General features: G+C 47.2%; 1 protein-coding gene across 1 annotated transcript in view; it reads right to left on the bottom strand.

The window, feature by feature from the left end:
• Window positions 1-14,291, bottom strand: part of LOC146207648 (uncharacterized) — a 629,022-nt gene that overhangs the window by 272,131 nt on the left and 342,600 nt on the right. The window lies entirely within an intron of this gene.

Raw genomic sequence — 14,291 nt, 5'->3', positions numbered from 1 at the left:
TTCGTTCTTTTCCCGAAGCAAACGACCACAGAAAATGCAGGGACAGGGGTCACCAAGCAAACAATGGTCATGTTCGCGAGGCGGGGCGGTTTTTTTTTATATATATATATTTGTCTTCCTCTATAAAGAGTACCACGACGGTAAAAAGGAGAAGACGAGAGCCGCTTCTCGAGCTAAAAAAGGTACTCGTTTCGAGTCTCCGTCACATCGTTTAAAGAAAATGTATAAAAACCTTGCTACGCGTATACCTGTATGCCCGCCAAGTTTGCGGCGGTGCGCAATGTGAGTCCAGGTCGTCGTCGTCGCAGAAAAGTCAACCACCACGGCATCTCTCTTCTTTCTCTTCGGGTGAAAACAGTCCCGCCACGCCGCATCCCCCATCGCGGAAGAGCACTTGCACTCTTAACCCCCCGCCGCCCGCGTGCGCGGAAGGTTGCTTGGAAAACAAAAGTGCCTGCCCCGCCTTGGCTCTCTGCCCCGAGATCCCGAACTGGAGATAAACAAAGCGGCCGGCCCCACCGCGCGCGTGCTCACGGTGCAAGCAAAACGCGGAACAGGATCGACACCGCTGTCCTGTTGTTCTTGCTTTCCTCTGTACTGCGCACTAGCTCGCAGTGCAGTGCGCATACCCGGCAGTATCTACCCCGGCAGTGCGGCATACTATGCGTCTGCGTTCTGTTTTCGCAGCTTTCTAGTCCAGGCGGAATCTGCCCTCAAAGTAGACGACGCTGAAAAACGCCGAGGTGGAGGCGGTGGTACGACCAGCCCAGAGCTTGCGCGCCTTCTAAGCCCCGATCTTTGACCCCACGGGGTATAATAAACAAAGGAGGAAGGAATAAAGATGTCTGGCGCTCAGCATGGATGCGTCAGGAAGAGATGTTTTGACGGTGGTGGCTGAGCCGGGAGGGCGTATGGTTCAGCAACGAAATAATAAACACAGAGCCCCGCGACCGCTCGCCTTCGCCCCCCCCCCCCCCCCACCCCCCTTTCTACTTCCCAGTCGTAGAACTCCGCGCGACTGCTTCACTTGATGCCGGTTTCCAACTGCAATTCCTGGAAGCTCCCTGGAGTTCGTTGGGGTAAAAACCACGGCGTTATCCTGCAAAATGGTCGCCGCGGTTCGACGGGAGTTTCGCGACGAGGGGCAACAAGTTGCGGAGGGACATTTGCTCGCGCTAGACTTAGCATTTGGAAGCTCGTTCTCTTTTGGGATGCAGGGTGACGGCTGGTGGCCCGCTGGAAGCTGCCACCGTGAAGTACCCTACCCCCTCTTTTATTCGACCACAAAGGAAGCCGACAACGCGGACGCCCGGTTCAGCGCAGAGGGGATTCTCGACAGGACTGATGCCTCATCAGATAAAGACCGTTTACATCACCACCAAACTGGTGCTTGCGCTTGCCATCTCTGTTTTCTCCTTTTCTCCTTCAAAATTCCCGCGGTGCATCTACGACCTTGTCTTCTCTTTTGTTATTTGCTTCGGTCGTTATTTTTATTATCACGTGGAACTTCTCGGAATAAATCTAATAATCGAACACGGTGCTCTGCTGTTCAGCGCCTGTAGATCAACGTTCCTGCCTTTCTGTTTTGAGGTCGTCTCGAGGTCGGGTAGGAGGCAGTGACCGCCCGTAAATAGTTACTGGTTACTCACACCGTGAAAGAAAACTCACATCTCCAATTATAGCTATAGCGTTGATCTGAAAAGTACTTCCTGTAGCCATAAGTTTCTCGAGGTTACCCGAATGAAACATTGACCCCACCGACCATGCGAGTTTTCTTAAACACTTGGCCTACCGCGGGATGCCAGGAAGATGTGGTTTCGTATTTGGCTTGGAGTGTTGAGCTGAAAACGTGCAATCTGTGGAATCATGGCTTTGCTGCTAACAGCGATGTGGTGGCGAAATCTCTGCCGTAGCTACAGTGCACTCCATAGAATAAGGTCTTCTAACTGAAAGTTTTTTTATATATGTGCAACAAATTTAGCGTGAGTGAATGAGGCTTGCATGAAAAATCAGCAAAGCGTTCCTCTGAGGTTTGTCTTAAGAGAATCTTTATTTTCACGACTGCATCCGTTTCCTCTGCTGAGTACTAGTGAGGCCAAACACGAAACCCTTTCTTCCCAGCATTCATTCCCGCGGTGGTTAGGCAGCTCGGACAGACCCGGTCCATCTTTGCTCGGATTTGACGCATTCGAACAGATCAAAGCAAAGCAGGTTTACAGTCCACGACTACTAATGGTACAGACTTGAAACGTCATTTAAATTTATTACCCATTCATACCAGACGACAACATGCGCGCCACAGTTGTAAGCATAAACTGTATCATGGCTCCTCTTTTTTCCGCGAAACATGTTTTATTTATTTATTTTTTTTGCCCAGCATGCCATATATCAGAATACGTGAATAATCCTTATAAGATTAATGTTATCAATGCAGGCACCAGCAAGTCTAAATATTCACAACTTCTTGATATTTTACGTTTGAACATCTTACTCAGTGACGTAGTTATGATCGATGACCGCTCGTCTTTCGTTAATGCACTTGAGACGTTACCATATAAACAAATATTTTGTTGTTAAGGGACTCTACTTATTCTCGGTATCTTCTCTGGAGCAGTGGTTTTGCTACCATATTTTTATCATCAAATGTATGTATTTATTTATTTACTTATTTATTTTCGTGTAACCTGGCTGGTGACTGCGGTGAACTGCGTCCATGCAAATCACGTGTGCATCAATTTGCAATATTTTGTTTTGTTGCAACACATCCATTAAAATAAAAAATATGAAGTTAATTGCATCATTTAGTAATTTAGCGAACTATTTGAAGCAGACGATCAGCATCTCACCTGGTATCCGCTGCAGCTACCAATATAGGCCAAAGGCTAACGTAACTTTGAAACCAGCGATATTTTTTCTAAACTGAGAAATTTCTTAAAAAAAAAAAAGAAGAAAATATCCTGTACATCAGAAAGGTGAGATTAGTTTTTCTCAATGTCCAACAAAGTATCTCAGAAAATCGCTTCGCGGATTCGGTATCACTGGTACAAAAGTGGACGTCCGTAATTTTTTGTTCGTAACAGGGCAAATTCAAACGGGAGAATGGGGGGAAGTGCCTGGAATGGCGGACTTGCCGAGGTTTCGCATGCTTTACGCGCTTGTGGAGCGTGCGAAGTGTAAAATTGCTCCATGTACTTTGCATGCACGCGCAAAGAAATTATTTTCTTCTGTGTGCAGACGTCCGCTTGATGAACGTTGAAACGTTTCCTTGCTGCGAGCCGTGTTCTTTAGTCGGAGTTGATTGCGCACAGTATCTATGCGCACGTGTGGCGACAGTTGAACGAATGCCATTCGGCCCGTGCTAAGGTCGACCCAGCGAGGATATAACTTCCATGTACGCAAACTTTCCCGAGAATACGAAGTTTTCGCGAGAATACAAATCGACTTGCCAGGTGCCTTTGTTCCTCAAACAAAGTCGCTGCTTACCAAGATGCGGATCGTACAGGCTTTCTACTTTCCGGCTATACCCTGGTGTATTGTGGCAGAGCATATCTTCGCCTCGGCAGGCTCGCCCGCCTGGTCATTGCCGCTGTATCAGTGTAGGCTTCACAAATATTCGAAGTGCCTTCCGCTATGACTGTAAGACAGAGCCCAAACATTTTAATAACGAACGTCACATTTTGGGTTAAGATAGGCCAGCATATACCGTTTCTTATTACAAATTTCAATACATAACGGATGGGTGTCGGGCACGGCGAGATGCGCACGTGTTGCGCTGGATGGGCGCTCTTTCCTTTTAATGTATACATGAGCTTGCAAGGCCGCTGCGGAATCACAGGTAAAGAAAATCTCAGTAATCGCTTGCTTAACTAATGAGAATATCGACATGCCTGATTATGAGACTGCCTAACATAAATAACGTCATATTGCCTACCCCTGTCGCTTGCATGCAGCCTGGTTAGACTTTAGCCATGTGCCTACTGCATACCTTTAATGGAAATCGACAGGGTATGTATGACGTAGCTTAGACACTTCGTATGGATATAAAATATACACGCTACTGCATCGCACCACCTCCTCTCTTTCGCCCAATATTATAGACGTTCTGATCATTCTCCCCTCTTTCTAAAAAATAGCCTTTATTTCCCAATATGCCTAATAAAGGTCGCATTTATTTCAACAGTCCATTTTTCTTCTTACCTACAGATGTTTCACGATGGCCGCTACCCACCGTCGTTAGAAACTTAATGCTACCACATAATGTCAGTATTTTCTTCGCGGATTTATGAAAAAGACGGTAGAGGAAGGCAACAGGTAGCCTGCCTCTCCATCTGCTGAAATTTTCCTTAGAAGCACTATGTACAGCCAAGGTTTGTGTAAGTACAAAAAGAAATGATTAAGAAATGCATTGCCCACATAAAACGAGACATCACTCTTCCCAACTTCAACCAACCCTACGAGAATGCTCAAAAATCCGAAACCGAATTATAGAGGTTAGTCCTTTCTTGCTGAACTCTCTCCTCACCCACACTCATGCGTACGATGCTCGGCGCATAATACATGTCCCAAACTCTCCTGTGCACAATAAGAAGCTTTTATCACCAACACCACTGCCACTTTACCGAGAACAGAACATATTACTTTCTGAAACGCTGAAGGAAGACAAAGCAGAAGGAAAACGAAGCACTCCGAAGCACTCCACTTCCTCGCTGCGTGCGAGTCTTCGAGGCTTCGTTGGCTTCGCCGCGTTTCGCAGCAACGCCCCGCGTGTAATAGCGATTGCTACGGAACAGGTTTCGCCATCTAGCGGCGAAGAGGGACAACGCGATCTCCCGGTGTCTTTGGTGGCCGCCAAGCGGCGCCTGCAGTCGCACAGTAAGTCTTTCCACAGGCCTCCTCTCCAAATTCGTTCCGCTCCTCGAGAAAGGTACTCGCACCGGTTTCGATGGAGGCGAAACGAAGAGGCGTCGTGTGCTGTGCGATGTCAGCGCACGTTAAAGATCCCCAGGTGGTCGAAACTACTCCGTAGCCCTCCACTACGGCTCCCCTTTCTCTTTTTCCACTTTCATTCCCATCTTCCTCCCTTCCCTTACGGCGCGGTTGCGGTGTCCACAGAAATCAAGTGAGACAGTTACCGCGCCTTTCCCTTCCTATAAATAAATCAGTTTTTTTTTTTTCAATCAGTACTCGCACCGGTGCGGCACGGAGTGGCCACAAAAGTAATGTTGCCCCGTGAGGCAAATAGGAAGTTTCGGTGTGTGGATGACGGTGGCTCCGCTAATCTAAACAACTAAGAGCAAATTAACACGGTGGTTTCCCTTGCACTGAAGGTCGTAGGCGTTACGAGAAGCACCAATGTAGCGTCGAGATAAACGGCATGAAAACGACAGGGTGAACAGGCGGCCACGAATTCGAACAGCGGACTTCCTATATATTGCTGCATGCCTTCCTCCTCCCTTTCCGTGCAAAGTTAACGCGGATATAGTGTCAGGCGGCTGACATTAAGATATCAGAAATACAGAGAAGAGCACATATAGCTTCTCTACGTCCCCGTAACACTTATATCAGCAGAAATTAAAAAAAAAAAAAAGACACCGGTAATGACTTTGGAACAGCCACGAATTGGTCTTTAGTACCTTCGTTCTCAACGGATATTACGTTTGCCAGTGAGCTCTGGTACATTTGGTCTCGCTAATACATTCTGCAATTAAAAAAATAAAAACAGCAGATGAAATGAATAAAATAATAAATCACGTGACTGACGAATACTGTTGCCTGAATGGCAACAAAAATATATAGCGTAAAAGGAAATGAGAACCGTATCGCATAGTCCGCAAAGTATGTTTCGCCACGAGTACAGGAAGCTTTGCAGAAAAGCTACCTTTCAGTGCGCGTTGCCAAAGCTGTTTCCGGTACTGCATACATCTTTTGCCGACTATAATGCATATAAAGAGTCACACTTTCATGTTTTCATCTTCTACTTGCTTTGATACCAGAATATGAGGATATATAACAAACCAAATCAAATATGTTGATAATATGCGAGTACGGTGTACCCATTGTAGATATTGTAGATTTCGGAAATGTCATTGGTGGCACTGGTGCCTGGATGAAAATCGCGCATGAGAAACGTATTAGAGATATAACGGCAAATTGTATCCAGATTGTCAGGACGGAAGAATGCGCGAAGGAAACCGTAAGTTAGGCTTTTGAGAGAGCATAGATTATAAACACAGACCAAAATATGTCATGAGATTATGGTGGAGATGAAAAGAGCTTGCCTCATATAGTACAGATCAAGCACTACAATAAAAAGAAAAAAAAAAGAATTTCTAATTTTAATTTGCCATTGAAAATCGCATAAAAACAACTGAGGCGCTATCCAGCGGAGAAACCCTATTACTTTAAGTGTAGTAGCCTACGTGACTACATCTCAGCAAAATATCGCTGATTTTCGTAAGTGCACACTGTTTCTTTTTTCTTCTAGGAGCACTTGTCATAACTTATATTTTGCGGTCTCACCAGTGCGTCCTTAAGCAAAAACCACCTCTCCTTTCGTACCGCGAGAGGCACGCTTCCAGGTTATGCCACTAGATGGCGCCACGTTTGGAATTTCGTAAATGAAGCGATGATAGTGCCCACTAAAACTTTCGTCGACGAGGTGCACGTTATTCTGCCGTAACAGCCTTGAGTGTGGAACTGAAAAGGACGCTACTCTACTCAAAAAATATCTATTTACTCTCTGGCGAGTGAAGTTCATATTTGCTTTCGGTACGCCTGTTTTGTCGACCACCAGTCGTCGTCGCGGTCGCTGCTCATGGTTACCGGCATCGGAATACATAAAAACAGGCTCATGCACTGTTCGAAAAATTCTGGGTAAAATGTTTCTACAGTGTTTCTACCAAACCCGCTATGGAACCGAAAATTTTAGACATCAATCTTTCCATTGCGCCGAAAAAAAATCCGAGACCTAAATTGCAGTATTCTGCTCCTTTAAGAAAGGTTCAAATGTATATACGTAAACTAAAATAGATAAGTAGCCCAGATGTAATAAACAGTTTAGCCAAAGCATAGTGCGCCCGGACAAAGACTGTGGGCATGCCCAGAATATGTCTGGGTGAATCTTGAGTTTCACTGTTCAAGCGAACGTCACCACGAACAACTTTTTTAGCAATTGATTCTTCGAGGGAGGCCAAAGGCAAATTTAAATCAGGCTAGATTAGCATAACAATGAGGCTTTAGTTTGGAATCAAAAGTAACAAATGCATCTACGCAGGACATGCAACGGAGAGGACAGTTATCCATTGGTGCGTTTTGGTAAAATAGAGCGGATACGAAGGGTAAGGGATGCAGCGAAGACATGCGGACGGGAGCGAGGAGGTCGGGAAGTGAGATAAGTGGCTGCTTTGTTGAAACACGGTGGCCATAGCCGAATCATAATAAGCCTGATTAGAGACCAATCGGGAGAGGCCTTGATGATGGTCACAACACTGAAAGGTTACTCTTTGAAAACTCTCATCCTGTTTCCTAATGCTGCTGGTCGATATGACGGTAACCTACTGCGTCATTTCGTAGCCTGCAGTCCTTTCAATGAATCATAGGCACCATAGACGAAAGGAAAAAGGCACCTGAAACGGATAAAGACAAAGCAGCAAAACAAGATATAATAGCTATCAACTATACATTGCGCACGTTTCGAGCGAAAAACATTAAAATTCACCGTATGTAAAGCTGGAAAGAATTGCGCAACAAAAACACAATGTTACGTGTGCACTCGTTTATTTTTTCGGAAATAAGTTTGATTTCAAAGACAGCAGAATAGATTAAAAATATCGTCTTCACTTCGGAAAGTATAGAGTCTACGGACTCTAAAGAATACGTTCACTACGCTTAGTACACGTTCATATGGTCATTATTATTGATTTTTTTTTTAATTCTACGACAAATGCGCGTTCATTGAGGTAGCATATCCCATCCTATCTACGCGATTTCTGAGGTCACCCGCGACATCGCCGTAGAGGCCGAGATAGGCGAGCGCTAGGTGGAATTTAGCTTGATAGAAGCCTGCTGTCCAGCTCGACATGGTTACGTTGGGTTAGCTAGCGAGGCAGTCTGCTAATTGAGACAACACAGTCAAGCCAATCCGAAATAAACGGCGCACCTTCTATCGTTACTACGTCACGCTCGTGTTTCATGTCAGTGCCGACGGCGTCGCCAGGGGGATTCTTTTAGCAGACAGGTCATGGGGTAGTCATTACGAAAGCAAATTATCGCTACTCGGCGCTATACTACACTCTAGATTGCAAATAAATCAAGCAGAAATGTCCGGTTCCGGCGAGAAGTGCCGACAGGAGTTCGCGCACTACCAGACAGATGTATGTAAGAACGCACTAAATGAATCAGCAATGACAGTGGATACATCTATTTGCAGTACGCACTAATCGCCCAGATGCACACTGGGACAGTGCAGCGAGACGGAAGTCACGATGCCTTCCGGGCCCGGATTGTATCTCGTCCGTTCGAGCATGTCGCGTCAGTAATAACATCGGTGGCAGCAGTTGATTGAGACGGCGGTCAGCAAGGCAAACAGTCATCAGGGCCGCTGTATGCACTGAGAAGATACGCGCACCGTGCGCGAGCATAACCGAGTGATGTATGACTGCGTGACTGAAAGGCTACTGAAACTAGAACGTGGTGACAACACAATTCAGTCAACGATGGTAGTATAGGAAGGGATGCTGCAATTACACAATTAACATGGACGCAGTAATTAGTAGCGCCAGCGTCTGTAAGCAACCCGCATGCGGCACCAACGCGAGCACACGACGAACGATAATCGAGAGAGATAATTTATCGAGCTTTGACAGCCGAATATAACTGTACGTGCGGAGTTATACTGAAAAAAAAAAAAAAGAAATGCATTTTGGAGCTCTGATTGGAACCAATAACGCGCAAACGTGAGTCCTTAATAGTGGTACAGTTCCACGCGATAATTTATTGCGCTTATAGTTCTGTTGATAGCATGTAAACTGCGTTCAGGCATCGCTTCGCCAGCTCTCTAACGAAGGTGCACGGTCCGGAGTCAGCATCGCACGTTACCTGGAAAGGGCATAGCAGTTAAACTACAGAATACTAACGCTGTCCGCTCAAAGCCACAAATGAAGTTTTCTTTTATATATAATCTAAAGGTGTTGCGTACACGCTTCCTAATCTGATATCAGCACTGGTGTTGCTGGGTGCATAACTACGCGAGTTCCCTTTCGATTATGTACAAGCATAGCACACAGATATGCGTTCCCCTTAGAGTACTTCTCATTGACGACCACCAAAGAGATATTAGGGGGGAGGGGGGGGGGGGCAAAAAATGGCGGCCGTACATAGATTGAGTTGTTATAAAAGACCAGACTCTACATAGCATATTATTCCGTAATACTGTGCGCCAGTTCGTGCTTATACCTAATGGCGGTTGACTGCATGAACGTAAGTGTTCCGAGCCCCGTGGGTTAGCTATATTATGTACGTGTTAGTGAACATATGCGCACGAACCGTGCTGCAACTGGGACCTCTCTCGTGTCGCGCCAGCGGCAGCACCAAAGGAATCGGCTGCGCACTGCGGCGCCGATATACGTGTATGCTACATGCCCGCAATGAAATACGCAGGCTCTCCGCAGGCTGCAATTTGTGCGCCCCGCATTACCGTCCATATAGCTCCTGCACGACGGCGCACGACGAAGGTTGCTCGGGAAAGGGGCAAATAATTGCAGATTGTGGAGAATGGCTCACGCGGGAAGATTGAGACCTCACGTCGGCGCCGCCCGACTCCAAGGACCCTTCCCAGGCGTATACGCGCGACGCGCCAGCGCGCATGCCAGAGCCGGGCATGCGCATGCGCATGCGCGAGACGCAAGCGGCGCGCAGATCTGTGCATGACAGATGGGCGCCCGCGCTCGCATCTCTCTGGAGGACTTGTGGACTTTGGAGGAGCCTCCGCTTGAGAAAAAGCGCGCTGGTAAATATCGACAAAGATTAGAATAAAACATAAAGACCAGATCCCACCGGCGTTCTCCCACGCCTAATGACGGCGTGAGATTCGGTGGGCGTCTGACATCTCTCGGTACGCGCGCAAGGCATGCGTTGTCACTTTTGCCTGCCGCCCTAAGCAAATGGGCAGTTGGTGACCTTGGGTGCCCATTGTATATGCTTAAGGTCTTGTATTCCTGCCCTGTTGGGTGCAGTTGCCGCCTCCGCAAACAAAATGACTGTGGACAGACGGGCAGTGTTAGAGGCCCCGTGGCAACAGCCTCCTGCGCGCAGAGGATGAACCCTGTAAGTAGTGGCTGGGACAAGTACGCAACCATACTTTCATGGCACAGTTGTATGCGCGACGTAAACCTGACGCTGCTTTCAAGCTAGCAATTTGCCTCTGTATTCGTACAAAGTTCTTCTCACATGGACACCGCGTCGTCTTGCTGGAGACAACGTACAAGGTATAATTCTTCCCTGCACTTGGTACCAAAACTCATTCTTCCTCAGGGTAGATTAGAATAACGCGAGGATTACGAACATTCACGCAGAAGTAAATGCAGCACTTTCTGTCTTTCCAGCGGGAGAGGAGGCTGCACTTATTTGAATTCATTGGGTTTTTTTTTTTTTTCAGTCTCGAAATGATCATTTCTTGAATGACATGCGCAGGACACAGGTCCCACTGACAGCCACTGCAGCATAAAACGACAGATTAAACAATTAACCAGTAGCTACTTCAAATACCATGCATCTTGTGTTGTCTGTCCAAGCAACTAGTTAATTATTGATTCTTATTTCTCTTAATTAGCCTAGCTCATTAGCTTGACATTGATTAGCTCCCTTCGAGTCATTGTTTGCCTCCTTCCGAGCATAAAGCTCAAGCTCTTTACGTTCCTATTATCGCTCTGTCTCCATGTATTGATCAACTGGCGATCAATAGACGCGGCCTTTATAGTGCGCTGTAACAAGGAAATCGTCAACAGTATACATTGCACTGATGGCTTCTTTGTCTTCAGATAACCCCTAGCTGTCAAAATTTAATACAAGCTCCCGAAAAGTGTTAGTTACGATATCAGTGCCGAAAGGAGTTCCAAGCATTGCTATGACTAACAGTAAATCTACATATCCCTTGTATATCATGCGTGACTCCTTGCAAGCGTCATGAATGTCCTGTCTTGCATTACTCCGTGAAGTTCCTTACCTTGCCATTCTGCCTACCAATCTGTTCTTTGGCCACTGGTAGGCCCACAACGCCCACTAGATGCTTCGTGATTGGCGGCTACCACTGAGTTGAACAGTAATTGTGCCAACAAGCAATAAGCAGAGGCATCAATCTAGCGTGCCTCTGATTAGCTTCGGAAACCTTTTGCCAGTGCTATTTCCCGTGTGCCATCTAAACCTGCAGCTTTGTGCCTCGACTCCGTTTTTGCACTATCAAGAGTTAGGCCCTATTAATTTGACGACAATTAACGAGCTTGCAAAACGCGCATGTTATCAGCTTTAAATGGAACGTGAACGAAGCAGGTGGAAGGCGAACGTGAACGGTAAACGAAAAAAAAAAGTTAGTTTTTTTCTTTATTGCCTGTCTTGACACATTGCATTACAAATGCTACTTACGTGTGAGAATGAATGAATACAAGCGCAAATTATTTCCCCTTTCAAGACGCGAAATCCGCTGCTTACAAATGTGAATAGAACCCGATTGCATGTCTCTCTGTAGAAGCTTTCCTCTTTTGTGTTTTGCCTGCAGTTAATGGTATGTTCTCATTTCATCCGACACTCATTTTGTACATATGCCATTTACTTTCTTTTTTCCCGCCAACACTATAGCGTCTCGTCCATATGTCGGCGATACCATGGTGGTCGGCAACTAGAGGACAAGCGGTAACAGCTGTCATTATAGCGACCGACGTCACAAGGCGCTGTACAAGCAGAGGCACGGGCGCGACGGGGCTTGGCCCAGCGCCTCCCGCGCCGATCGGCACCAGAAGACGTCGTGCGGTCCCTGCTGCCACAGCGGCTGGCAGCGGCCGATGTGACCCACAATCGGATCACGGCGCGGCGCGCTCACACGATCGCCGGCCACACGCACGCTACGGCAGCACCAGCAGCAAAAAGCACGAGCGCAGGTGTTCGCGAGAGACCGTTGGTCCCTCCGCCACCCCCTGGCCGAAGGCAGCTCACGCTGGTCTGCAGCGCCGATTGCCGATTTAATTGGCACTGCGTTTCTTCGCTGACCAGCGTGCACGCACGCGTACGTGCGTGCGTCTGTCTGTGTGTGCGGCGTTCGACCCGGAAGGCCCCCTCCCGGTCCGGTCGCTCTGTGGCAAGATCGCAGGAACGAGACCGCGACGTCGGGAGGAGCCATTTGGTGGCACGGCGACGATGTGCTGGGGAGGACCTCTGGACGTTTTATGTACGCCTCAAGAGAGCTATGGTTAATTCCCTGTGAGGCAACAACAACTGAAATGCGCTTTTACAGTCACGCTGCCACCCCCGGTTGTGGCGTCCCTTCGAACGCTCTGCACGAGAACGAAGATGCGTATGCGGGCAGTAACACCTGCAATAAATTACGTACGGTATACTCGGTGTAGAGTTTATGATGATGTTAATTTGATCTATGGTAATGTGCACATATGCGATATGCTGCAAGCAATAAACGAACAAGAACATAAAGTAGTAGACAACGCAAGCTCTTGACCTGCTCTGCTCTCTATACCTTTGGTCTCTTTTTTTATCTAGCGCGCCGAGTACAGCATGAATCCGTACTAACTGGCCTTGGATATTGTCTTCTAAAGCATGCTTTGGTCATGTGCAGTTCAACAAGTAAGTCTGTTTATGCATTTGCCTCTGCGTCATCCGTGTTCTCTACGTGTCCTCACATGTATAATGAATCCATCAAACCTGATAAGTTCCAATGAAGCGAAGTGGGCCGATGTTCACATTGTCGTGACGCTGGGGCTATGGCGACCCGGCCTTCACTTGGTAGCGTGCAGAGACTCCGGGTTGAAGAAGGACTGAATCTTCGAAGTTGGTAAAATATGTACAAGCAGGTTTACTGGCACTTTGAGAAAACGTATTTACAAGAATATTTACACGAAAAAGAAGGGTACATCAGCAAAATGACAAGCGTTAAGAGTTCATAGCGAGAAGCGACTGGATGAGCCGTTTACCCAGGGCTCAGAGCGACATTTCGTGCTCTGCAGCGTCCTTAAAACCCCCTATGTCCAGCCCCTCTCTGAAGATGCTGACCAACCAAATCCAGGGCACGCCCCTCAGGTATCGGCATCCAATCGAACACATCACTGCACTGATGGTCTGAAGCACTGACTGGTCCGGCATTCATTCGTTGGGCGTGATCACTTGTTGGCGGGAAAAGCTTGGGAACGGCGAGGAGAGGAGGTACATTTCTATTCTTCAGCAAAGAAACCACAGGCTGGTTCTGACAAGGGGTTTTACTTCTCAGAAACCCGAGTGCACGTGGCGCCGCATAGGGCTCCCAACATGGTCCCTTTTCGACAATTGCAAATCTTTCCTGCATTCCCGGGAAATCACTTAATGGCCGTATGAGTCATGCTCCTTTCTTGTCCTGCACGTCAGCGGACATGTCACTCTGTCGTCTCCTTTGGATAGGAGGCATTCATCACTGGAGGATAGCACTTCTCGACTGGAAGGGTGAACAAAAGAAAGAAAGCACTTCCTGCTATTTCCCTCAGGGGGACGTTTCTTTGTGTTTTTCCAGACGTTCTCTTGACAGGGTCAATTTGGCATTTGCAGGTTGTCCACAAAGCAAAACATGCTTACAAAACAGGATTCCTGGAAACAGGCTCACTTAGAGCCATTGGACCATCACCACATATTCACAAAACTTATCCATGCCCACAGGCGAACAATAGAGCGCGCAATTGCGGATGCTTGGTCGTAACAGCCTCCTCCCCCGCCAGAAGAGTCTCGGAGGGCAGCAGTCCCAGCTGCTGCATGAAGAGACGACTTAATGGCCTGCACGTGAACGCTTGAAGCTCACTGTTGCTTGTCGCGTTGTCTTGATTGTTGTAGGCCAAATTGCTCGAGCTGTCTGAAACTCAACCACATGTCTAAACAAGCACTCGGCTCCCGTCTGAAGAGACCAGGTTAAAAGAAAACTGCGATTGTTGTTCGAGAAAAGCCCACTCTCAAGACGTTCAGGACCCACGTATGCCTAGAAAACCAAACGTGCTGCTTTACATAGTCACACATATACAAGCGCACGAAAAAAAAAAAAAAAAAAAAAA

This window comes from Amblyomma maculatum, chromosome 1, assembly GCF_055883805.1.
Source record: "Amblyomma maculatum isolate TAMU_Amacu chromosome 1, ASM5588380v1, whole genome shotgun sequence".
In the NCBI taxonomy this organism is placed as follows: Eukaryota; Metazoa; Arthropoda; class Arachnida; order Ixodida; family Ixodidae; genus Amblyomma; species Amblyomma maculatum.
The sequence above is the reverse complement of the archived record's forward strand: the minus strand, read 5'-3'. Positions and strand labels throughout refer to the sequence as shown.